Raw genomic sequence first — 12446 nt, 5'->3', positions numbered from 1 at the left:
GGAACCTTGTTTGAGGAGGTGTGTTGATTGGGGGGGCACCCATCAACACAGCCCAGCTTTGGGGTAATAAAGCCCAGTACTTAGACTCATATTCCAGATCACGCGACAAGATGTGATGCAGTGCTGTTGGTTTTCACCATGCTTTCCCAGCTGTGGTGGTTAGTTCTGTAGCCAACTTGATCTGGTTAGAAATCCAAACATTAGTTTTGATTGAGTCTCTGAGGTTGCTTCCAGGAAGGACTGACTGAAAGATGAAGTCCTTTCCCAAGAGTGAGCCCTTCCCCAGAGTGGGCAGCCGTCATGGAGCAGGGCTTTGTGTAAAGATGCTCCGGGAGAAAAGAGCCCCTTCCTCACACCTGGCTGCCTGTGCTGTTGCTGGTGAGTGCCTTCACTTCCCTGCCCTTTGTACATGTCCCCTTGTGTCTTGTGACCCTGGGGAAGACATGGGCACACTGAAGATTTCACCAAAGGCAAAATAAGCCAGAGATACGTTAATTAAAAGCTAAAAGAATGTCCATATGTGGTTTGAAGTAACTTCCATGCACAATTTTTAATTGTCAACCCTGTACTGAAATGCCTTCCAGGAATATTGCTACCATGCCACCCCACTTGCAATGGCCACACAAGGTAGAGAACTACTTCAGGCGATTAAATTTTTAAAGCCCTGTGCTATTTTATTAGTGCTTTATACTTTTTAGTGTTTTATGATATATAGATTAATTTTTAATTTTGTTCCAAAAATTAAAAGTAAACTGCAGGGTACTGTGCTAACTTCTATTTGTTTAATTGTTTGTTTAGTTATTTGGTTTTTTGTTATTTAATTGTTTGTTAGCTTGTTTGAGAATGTAGCCCAGGCTGGCCTGGAACTTCTGATACTCCCGTCTCTACTTCCAGCTTCTGGAATTAGTGACATGCTTGACCATTCCTCGTTCGTACAATGATGGGGATCAAACCCAAAGCTTTAGGCATGATGGACTAGCACTCGACCAACTAAACTATATCCCCAGCCCCGTACCTTTAATTAAGAAAGAAAGAAAAAGTGAAAGAAAGAAGAAAGGAAGGAAGGAAGGAAGGAAGGAAGGAACGAAGGAAGGAGGGGGAAAGAGAGAGGGAGAAAGAGCTACTGCTCCATGTGTTCTTCCTCCTCTGTGCTCAGACCTTGGGAGGCCAGTTCACACGATATTGACTACTTTGTTCATCTCCTCCCATAGGAAGTTGTTTTTATTTTATTTTATTTTATGTTTATTTACTTGCACAAAGGGAGGAGTTGCCAGGGCTTCTTGCTGTTGCAAGCAAACACCAGATGCTTGAGCCACTTTGTGCTGCTTTTTTGTATCCAGCTTATGTGGGTGGCTTGGAAACTAAACTGCAGCCAGCAGGCTTTTTAAGCAAGCATCTTTAACTGTTCAGCTAGCTCCCCAGCTCCCTAGGGAAACTTGTTAGTAAGAAACACATGCCCACTATATAATAGTGGCTTTTTGTCTTTAAAAAAAATGGTTTTTTTCAAGGCAGGGTGTCACTCTAGTCCAGGCTGACCTGGAATTCACTGTGTAGTCTCAGGGTGGCCTCGAACTCATGGCGATCCTCCTACCTCTGCCTCCTGAGTGCTGGGATTAAAGGCGTGCACCACCACACCAGGGCTTTTTTTTTTTTTTTTTTTTTTTGAGGCAAGCTCAACAGACTGGCCTTTATATTTTTATTTTGCAAGAGACCAAGAGCGAGAGAGTGTGTGTGTGAGAAAGAATTGGCATGGCAGCACCTCCAGCCACTACAGTTGAGCTCCAGACACATGCACCCCCTTGTGCGCATGTGCAACCTTGAGCACTTGTGTCACTGTGCATCTGGTTTATGTGGGACCTGGAGAGTCGAACATGAGTCCTTAGGCTTCCCAGGCAAGCACCTTAATTGCTAAGCTATCTCTCCAGCCCTCAAAACAACAACAAAAAATTTTAATTTTTTGAGGTAGGGTCTCACTCTAGCCCAGGCTGACCTGGAATTCACTGTCATCTCAGGGTGGCCTTGAACTCATGGTGATCCTCCTGCCTCTGCCTCCAGAGTGCTGGAATTAAAGGCATGCACCACCAGGCCTGGCATCAAAAATTCTATATACCTGGAGACTTCTGGGTAAGAAGCCAGAAACACAGCAAATTACACTCTGCTACTGAAAAGTAAAGGCCTATAAGTTATCATCAACCACAGAAGAGAAGCAGGAGAGACCAAGATCTCCCAGAAAAGATGAAACTGGCCAGAATTCTGCCTAGGTGCCAGCATCCCTGACGCATGCACCTGCCCAGCTGGTGGCACAGAGATGCAGGAGCAGAAGAAACAAGGTAAGATAATTTTCCACTCACATCAGCCTCCTTGCAAAGGCAAGAAATCTGAAGAGGAAGACAGCAAAGACCAGCTGAGCAGCTGCTGAAGAACACAAATGGGACCAGCTGAGCAGCTCTGGCAAGACTCCAGGCACCCTGCAAAGTCTCCCATCCCCAGGTGTCAGGGCCATGAACGTCTGGAGAACTTATTCACCCCTAGCCACCCAGCAATGAGAGAGATCAAGGTGGACACTCATCATTGGTGAGACTGGAAGCCATCCCAAAAGGTAACAGGGCCTACTTATACAAAGTCAGATACATAAGTCTGCGCTGGAAGTACTTATCTCACTTTCCACGTCGGGAAAGGTTATGTATTACATTTGAATGATATATTCTTGGTAGGCTTTACCCTTCTCAAATAAACTGTATTTGGGTGTTGACTATTATTGCCGTGATGTTTTCTGATTTTAGGGCCTTTGTCTTTTTCTTCTGTCATTATTGGGGGCAGGGGCTGAAAGGACCCAGGCTGACTTGGAAACCATTTCAGACTAGAAATCTTAACCTCCTAATTGACAGGATTAAGGGTGGGGGACAACACACACCCTTAGGGACTTTGGCTGTACAAGATTTTCTGTTTAGTTTAATCCCCATGCTTATATAAACACTCTGTGCTGGTTTTGATTGAATCTCTATATTGCTCAGTTAAATTGTAGAATCTGCCAGTAATTTGCTTCACCCAGCCTACTACAATATTTGAACAGCAGACAAACTCAACATCTAGGGTCACTTCTGCTGTTTCTCCTGGAGTATAAGAACTACATCTGGCACTTTAAACTCCTACACTGAAGATACATAAAGTCAGATTTACATGACTAAGAACATTACAGATAATTAGAAAACCCAAACATCAAATTAACTCAAGATGCAAAAATCCCTACATTATAATACAAGAAACACAAAAAATCAAGATAATACAATCCCACCAAAAATTATAAATCCATCAGAAATGACCTCCAGTGAGACTGCTTTAGATGAAATGCCTAACAAAGATTAAAAAAAAAAAAACAAAAAAAAAAAAACAGTTATATCTATGTTCAAAGAAATCAAAGGAACCAAAGAAGAAAAACAACTGAAGGAATCCCCCCCCCAAAAAAACACATAAAACCAATTTAATGAAATCAGTAGGTCAATATAAAACATAAGTAAGGAAATAAAAAAATTAAAAAGAAACAATCAAATGCTAGAAATGAAAAACAGAGTAAGTCAAATAGAAAACTCTGTAGAGTCCTGGAGAGATGGTTTAGTGGGTAAGGTATTTGGCTGCAAAGCCAAAGGATCCTGGCCCAGGACCCACATAAGCCAGATGCACAAGAGGGCATTTTCATCTGGAGTTCATTTGCAGTGGCTGGAGGCCCTGGTGTACTTTCTCACTTCCTCTCTCTCCCTCCCTCTCTCCCTCCCTCCCTCCCTCTCTCCCTCCCTCCCTCCCTCCCTCTTTCTCTCTCTCAAATAAATAAAATATTTTTTTAAAAAAGAAAATTCTGTAGAAAGTCTCATCAGTAGAACTGATCAAGGAGAGGACAGAGTGTTTAAACACTCACTTGGTCACAAGCTGGCTTGGAACCCTCAACAGACCAGAAATCTTAACCTCTTTGTTGATAGAGGATCTGATTGTTATAACACCTACAATTGCATAAATACACAGGGCTGTTTTTGATCGAATGTGTACAGAGTTTAGTTAAATTTTAGATTCTACCTGTATTTTGTTCCACTCAGCCTACTTGAATAATCCCATAGCAGGCAAACTCAACCCCTAGGAACACTTTTCTAGATACTCTGAGAGTGTTAAGAGCCACACCTAATATCTTTTTTTATTTATTTATTTATTTATTTATTTATTTATTTATTTATTTGAGAGAGACAGACACAGAGAGAAAGACAGATAGAGGGAGAGATAGAGAATGGGCGCACCAGGGCTTCCAGCCTCTGCAAACGAACTCCAGACGCGTGCGCCCCCTTGTGCATCTGGCTAACGTGGGATCTGGGGAACCGAGCCTCGAACCGGGGTCCATAGGCTTCACAGGCAAGCGCTTAACCGCTAAGCCATCTCTCCAGCCCCACACCTAATATCTTAATCTCGTACCCTGAAGATATATAACATCAGATCAATTGATACAGCTAAGAATACCCAGCTAACAAGAAAATCCAAGCATTAACTTAATCCAAGATGCAAAAACATATACATTATAACACAAGAAAAACCAAAAATCAAGACATAAGTAAGGAAATAGAAATAATTAAAGAAAAACCAGTCAGAATTACTAGCAATGAAGAACACAGTTAATGAAATAAAAAAAAACTCGGTAGAAAATATCACCAGGAGAGAACAGAATATCTAAGCTAGAAGAGCAGGTGGCAGATCTAATACAGTCCAACAAAGAGAAAGACAAACTAAGAGAAAAGTATGAGTGGGAATTTCAAGATATTCGGGACACTATGAAAAGATCAAACATAAGAATTCAGGGCATAGTAGAAGGAGAAGAATTTCACTCCAAAGGCATAGTAGGTATCCTCAACAAAATCATAGAAGAAAACTTCCCCCAAATTGTGAAAGAGGTGCCAATGCAGATACAGGAAGCCTTTAAAACACCAGCCAGACAAAACCTGGAAAGAAACTCTCCTTGCCATATTATAATCAAACTACCAAACACACAATCTAAAGAAAATATATTGAAAGCAGTTAGAGAGAAAAATCAAGTTACCTACAAAGGCAAGCCCATCAGGATTACTCAACACAAACTTAAAAAGACAAAAGGGTTTGGGATGATGTATTCCAAATTCTGAAAGATAACAACTGTCAACCAAGGTTACTTTATCCTGCAAAGATATCCATGCAAATAGACAGAGAAATAAGGACATTCCATGACAAAAACAGGCTAAAGGAGTATTTGAAAACAAAACCAGCTCTACAGAAAATACTTGAAAGAATCCTCCATGCCAAAGAGAAATAAAAGCACACATATAAGGAACCTGGAATAAACAAGCAATACTCAAAGACTAGTTAACACAAGTGAGCAAAGGTAGAACCAGAACCACAATAAAAAAAAAAAAATGGCAAACATAAACACACACCTTTCAATAACATCTCTTAATATCAATGGCCTCAATGCCCCAACCAAAAGACACAGGTTTGCAGACTGGGTTAAAAAGCAGGATCCTACAATTTGTTGTCTCCAAGAAACTCACCTTTCTACAAAGGATGGACATTATCTTAGGGAGAAAGGTTGGAAAACAGTGCTTCAAGAAAATGGCCTAGAAAACAAGCAGGGGTTGCTATCCTAATATCTGACAAGGTAGACTTCAGTCCAATGTTAATCAAGAAAAATAAGGAAGGCCACTTTATATTGATTAAGGGCACACTCCATCAGGAGGACATTACAATCCTAAACATATATGCACCTAACATGGGGGCTCCCAAATTCATCAAACAAACTCTATTAGAACTAAGGTCACAGATAACACCAAACACAGTGGTAGTAGGTGACTTCAACACCACACTCTCATCAACTTACAGGTCATTCCTGGAAAAAATAAACATAGAGGCATCTGGACTAAATGAGGTCATAGAAGGAAAGGACCTAACAGATATATACTGGACATTTCATCCAAATGCTGCAGAATATACATTTTTTTCAGCAGCACATGGAACATTCTCTAAAATAGACCATATATTAGGACACAAAGCAAATCTTAACAAATTCAGGAAAATTGAAATAATTCCTTGCATTTTATCTGACCACAATGGAATCAAACTACAAATCAATAGCAAGAAAGGCATACACAAATCATGGAAACTAAACAATACACTACTAAATGATGAATTGGTCAATAAAGAAATCAAGAAGGAAATCAAAAAATTTATAGAGTCAAATGATAATGAGAACACAACATACCAAAATCTCTGGGACACAATGAAGGCAGTTCTAAGAGGCAAATTTATAGCTTTAAGTGCCTATATTAAGAAATTAGAAAGGTCACAAGTAAACAATCTAATGCTTCACCTTAAAGCCTTGGAAAAAGAAGTACAAGGCAAACCAAAAATCAGTAGGTGGGAAGAAATAATAAAGATTAGGGCAGAAATTCATGAAATAGAAACAAAAAAAAAAAAAATCCAAAGAATTAATGAAACAAAGAGTTGGTTCTTTGAAAGGATAAACAATATTGAAAAACCCTTAGCAAATCTGAACAAAAGAAAGAGAGAAGAGACACAAACTAATAAAATTAGAGATGAAAAAGGTAACATCACAACAGATGCCAGAGAAATTTAAAAAATCATAGGGACATACTAAAAAAGCATATACTCTGCAAAGTATGAAAATCTGAAAGAAATGGATGATATCCTTGATTTATATGACCTACCTAAATTAAATAAAGATGAGATAAACCATTTAAATAGACCTCTAGCAAGCATGGAGATCGGAACAGTTATCAATAATCTCCCAACTAAAAAAAGCCCAGGCCCAGATGGATTCACTACTGAATTTTAACAGACCTTCAAGGAAAGGCTAACACCATTACTTCTTAAGGTTTTCCATAAAATAGAAACAGAAGGAATTCTACCAAACTCCTTCTAAGAAGCCAGCATCACCCTGATACCAAAACCAGGCAGAGATAGAACAAAAAAAGAAAATTACTGACCAATCTCCTTCATGAACATAGATGCGAAAATTCTCAACAAAATATTGGCAAACAGAGTACAAGAATATATCAGAAAGAACATTCACCCTGACCAAGTAGGCTTTATCCCAGAGATGCAGGGATGGTTCAACATACACAAATATATAAATGTAATACATTATATAAATGGATTGAAGGACAAAAATCACATGATCATCTCATTAGACACAGAGAAAGCATTTGACAAAATCCAACATCCCTTCATGATAAAAGTCCTACAGAGACTGGGAATAGAAGGAATATATCTCAATATAATAAACACTATTTATGACAAGCCTACCGTCAACATATTACTAAATGGGGAAAAACTGGAAGCTTTTCCACTAAAATCAGGAACAAGACAAGGGTGTCCACTGTCCCCACTTTTATTTAACATAGTACTGGAAGTCTTAGCCATAGCAATAAGACAAGAGACACACATAAAAGGGATATAAATTGTTAAGGAAGAGGTCAAGTTATCATTGTTTGCAGATGACATGATTCTATACATAAAGGACCCTAAAGACTCTACCAGCAAACTGTTAGAGCTGATAAATACCTACAGCCAAGTAGCAGGATACAAAATAAACACACAGAAATCAGTAGCCTTCATATATGCTAACAACAAACACACAGAGGGTGAAATCAGAGAATCACTCCAATTCACAATTGCATCAAAAAAAATAAAGTACCTTGGAATAAACCTAACCAAGGAAGTGAAGAATCTCTACAATGAGAACTTTAAAACACTCAAGTGAGAAATTGCAGAAGACACTAGGAAGCGGAAAACCATCCCTTGTTCCTGGGTTGGCAGAATCAATATTGTGAAAATGGCAATCTTACCAAAAGCAATCTACACATTTAATGCAATCCCCATCAAAATTCCAATGGCATTCTTCATGGAAATAGAAAAAACAATCTAAAAATTCATTTGGAATCACAAAAAACCCTCAAATATCCAAAATAATACTGAGCAACAAAAATAAGTCTAGTGGTATCACCATAACTGATTTTAACCTATACTCCAGAGCCATAATAACAAAAACAGTGTGGTACTGGCACAAAAGCAGACATGTAGATCAATGGAACAGAATAGAGGACCCAGATGTAAGTCCAGGTAGCTATAGCCACCTGATATTCAATAAAAATGCCAAAAATACTCATTGGAGAAAAGACAGGCTCTTCAGCAAATGGTGTTGAGGAAACTGGATATGTACTGTAGAAGGATGAAAATAGATTTTTCCCTCTCTCCATGCATAAGAATTAATTCCAAATGGATTAAAGACCTTAACATCTGACCTGAAACTCTGAAACTGCTAGAGGAAAAAGTAGGGGAAACCCTTCAACATATTGGTCTTGGCAAAGACTTTCTGAATACAACCCCAGTTGCTCAGGCAATAAAAGCACAAATTAACCACTGGGACCTCATGAAATTGCAAAGATTTTGTACTGCGAAGGACACTGTGGATAAAGCAAAGAGGCAGCCTACACAATGGGAAAAAATCTTTACCAGCTGTACATCTGATAGAGGATTAATATCTAGGATATACAAAGAACTCAAAAAATTAAATAATAAATCAAATAAGCCAATTAAAATGGGCTATTGAGCTAAATAGAGAGTTCTCAAAGGAAGAAATATGAATGGTATATGAGCATCTAAAAAAATGTTCTACATCACTAGACATCAGGGAAATGCAGATTAAAACTAAATTGAGTTTCCATCTCACTCCTGTCAGATTGGCCACCATCATGATAACAAATGATCATAAATTTTTGTGGGGATGTGGAAAAAGAGGAACCCTTCTACACTGTTGGTGGGAATGCAATCTGGTCCAGCCATTGTGGAAATCAATTTGGAGATTCCTAAAACAGCTAAAGATTGATCTACCATATGACCCAGCTATAGCACTCGTAGGCATATATCCTAAAGACTCATCTCATTTCCTTAGAGGTACATGCTCAACCATGTTTATTGCTGCTCAATTTATAATAGCTGGGAAATGGAACCAGCCTAGATGTCCCTCAACTGATGAGTGGATAATGAAGATGTGGCACATTTGTACAATGGAGTTCTACTCAGCGGTAAAGAAAAATGAAGTTATGAAATTTGCAGAAAAATGGATGGATCTGGAAAGGATTATACTAAGTGAGGTAACCCAGGCCCAGAAAGCCAAGTGCCAATTGTTCGTCCTCATATCTGTATCCTAGCTACAGATGATTGGGCTTCTGCATGAGAAGGAAAAAAACTCAGTAGCAGAGAGGCCAGCAAGTTAAAAAGGAGATATTAATGGAAGAGAAAGGAGGGGAGGAGGGTACTTAATAGATTGGTATTGTATATATGTAAGTACAATGATTGAGATGGGGAGGGGATATGATGGAGAATGGAATTTCAAAGGTGAAAGTGGGGGGAAGGGAGGATATTACCATGGTATATTTTTTATAATCATGGAAAATGTTAATAAAAATTGGGAAAAAAATACAGACCAATCTCCCTCACGAAAATAGATGCAAAAATTCTCAACAAAATATTGGCAAGCAGAATACAAGAGTATGTCAGAAAGATCATTTACCTCGACCAAGTATGCCTTATCCCAGAAATGCAGGGATAGTTCAACAGGCCAAATGAGCCAACAGGTACAATAGTGTCATGTCTGTTATGGCAGGAATCAACTGCTCTCTAATTTGCTGGAGGCCCACTCCATGGGAGGGAATACATCCCTGATACTGAAAACCTTAGTCATGACCCCTAGAGGTGTAATGTCTGCTGCTGTCTGGCTAAATGTATGTACTATGCTCACCAAACTACCCAGTAAGCACTTCTCTTAATGTTCATGCCTATGTATCATTGCTTCTCACTTTTGGTTAGAGAAGCTTCTCTTTTCAGGTGGCTGTGACCTTGGATGACTCAGAAGGCACCACAGTTCTGAGAAGTGACAAAGGAGTGCTTGGCACTGAAATATCTCTATTGCATCTTCCAAAGCTCAGGGTCCATTGCAGAAGAGGTGGCATAAAGAATGTAAGAGCCAAAGGAAGGGTAGGACTCTGTACAACCTGCTTCTCCAGACACAAAATGGCCTGGCTATCCATGACCGCACAGTGCCTGACATAGGACCATCATAATAGGAGGCAAAGATGATGACATCAAATAAAAGAGAAACTGATTGAAAGGGGAAAGGGCTATAGTGCAGAGTGGAGTTTCAATGGGGAAAATCAGGGGAGGGAGCGAAATAGCATGGGTTATTGTGTACAATTATGGAAGTTGTCAATAAAAAGTAAATTTAAAAGAAATTTCTTTATATCTAAGTGTCTGGCTTCACCTCTGCCAAATTAACAGATTTGTCTCATGACTCATTATTGACAAACAATCCTATAACTCAGGTTATATACACATGCATATATACATACAGCCTTTCATGCTACCCTAAGTATTTTGGGAGATAGGTTTCTAGAAGTAGGATTGTTACATTAGAGCATATGCATAACAGGATCATTATTTGGAATTAAAGTATACCCATACTGTGGGAAACCATGGCATGGTAATAAAAGTAATGAGGCAGGGCTAGAGAGATGGCTTATCAGTTAAGGTGCTTGCCTGAAAAGCCAAAACACCTAGGTTCCATTCCCCAGAACCCACTTGAGCCAAATGCACAAGGGAGCTCATGTGTCTGCAGTTTGTTAGCAGAGGCTGTAGGCTCTGGTAGGCCCATTCTCTCTCTCTCTCTCTCTCTCTCTCTCTCTCTCTCTCTCTCTCTCTCTCTCTCATTTCTCCCTCTCAAATAAATAATAAAATATAAAAAGTAATGAGGCAGATAATAAATCAATTCCTAATGAGAAAGGGTGGGGAAGCACTGGACACATAGACTTCAAAGCAAGACAGATGGAATGATTTTAGAGAGAGTGAGTGAGGAGTACCAGCTTCCATCTTCTTCCTTTCAAGTATTTTCCATTGTTTTAATATGTTTTATTTATTTATTTATTTATTTATTTATTTATTTATTTATTTATTTATTTATTTATTTTTGAGACAAGATTTTGCTTTGTAGCCCAGGTTGGCCTTGAACTCATGATCTTCCTGACTCAGAACAAGTGCAGGGATTATAGGTATGTGCCATATTGCCCAGCTTTATTTCTAGAGTTTTGTTTGTTTGTTTGTTTTTTCAAGGTAGGGTCTCACTCTAGCCCAGGCTGACCTAGAACTCACTCTGTAGTTCCAGGCTGGTCTTAAATTTATGCAATTCTCCCACCTCTGCCTCCTGAGTCCAGGGATTAAAAGCGAGTGACACTGCAAAGTTGAAGGCCCTTTCTCTTTCTCTCGTTCTCTCTCTTTCCTTCTGTCCTCTCTCCTCTCCTCCCCTTTTTCTTTCTTTCTCTGCAATACAGAAGACTGAACCCAGAAAATCTAAGTAATCTACAAGTAAGCTATATTCTCTGCCTTATTTTTTTACGTTTTTGAAACAAAGTCTAACTAAATTGTTCAGGCTGGTCTTGAACTTGCAATCCTTATGCCTCAACCTCCCAAGTACTTAGACTTCCAGGCCTGTATCATCCAACCTAGCTTGGACTTCATTATTTTTACTTACTTACTTATTTATTTATTTATTTATTTATTTATTTATATGTGTGTATATGTAGGGGCATTGCCAGGGTCTCTTTCCACTGCAAACAAATGAGTGGCTCATTGGTTCACTCCAAGCTTCTCCTACCTGACCCATTTTTCCTTATCTTCTGAAGTTTATTTGGTTCAGATGGTACAGGTGCCACCTTTGCCCAAACTACTGAATTTCCAGGATGGAGTTGAAATTGGCCTAGCTACTACCAGACCATCCACCTTCCTCCCCATTATTCCACTTGAATCCAAACCTTGCTTAATTAAAGAGCATCCCTTTCTCTGTGGCTCCGGTTTACTTGAACATGGTGAGTTACTCCTCCGCAGTGATTTCCCAGTACCATTGTCCATGAAGCAATTTGGTAATAGCAGTTGAAAATAGTGGTTATATAGCTGGGCATGGTAGCACATGACTGTAAACCCAGAACTTGTGGAGGTAGAGGCAGGAAGATCAGGAGTACAAGGTCATCCTCGGTTACATGGCCAGTTCAAGGACAGCCTAGGCTACATGAGAACCTGTCTCAAAAAGAAAAACAGAAAGAAAGGAAGAGAAAAGAAGGTGCAGAAGTATTTATAATCCAAAGTCTATATGTTCAGTCTAAAATTCCCATCTTCTTTATCTTTAAGGAATGATGTCCAGGGCTGGGGAAATAGTTCAGTGGTTAAGGTGCTTGCCTGAAAAGCCTAAGGATCTGGGTTCAATTCCATAGCACCCATATAAAGCAAGATGCATAAGGTGGCTCATGTGTCTGGAGTTCATTTGCAGGGGCTAGAGAAACTGACATTCCAGATCACTCTCTATTTGCCTCTTT

Source organism: Jaculus jaculus, chromosome 7, assembly GCF_020740685.1.
Source record: "Jaculus jaculus isolate mJacJac1 chromosome 7, mJacJac1.mat.Y.cur, whole genome shotgun sequence".
In the NCBI taxonomy this organism is placed as follows: Eukaryota; Metazoa; Chordata; class Mammalia; order Rodentia; family Dipodidae; genus Jaculus; species Jaculus jaculus.
This window is presented reverse-complemented; position numbering follows the sequence as displayed.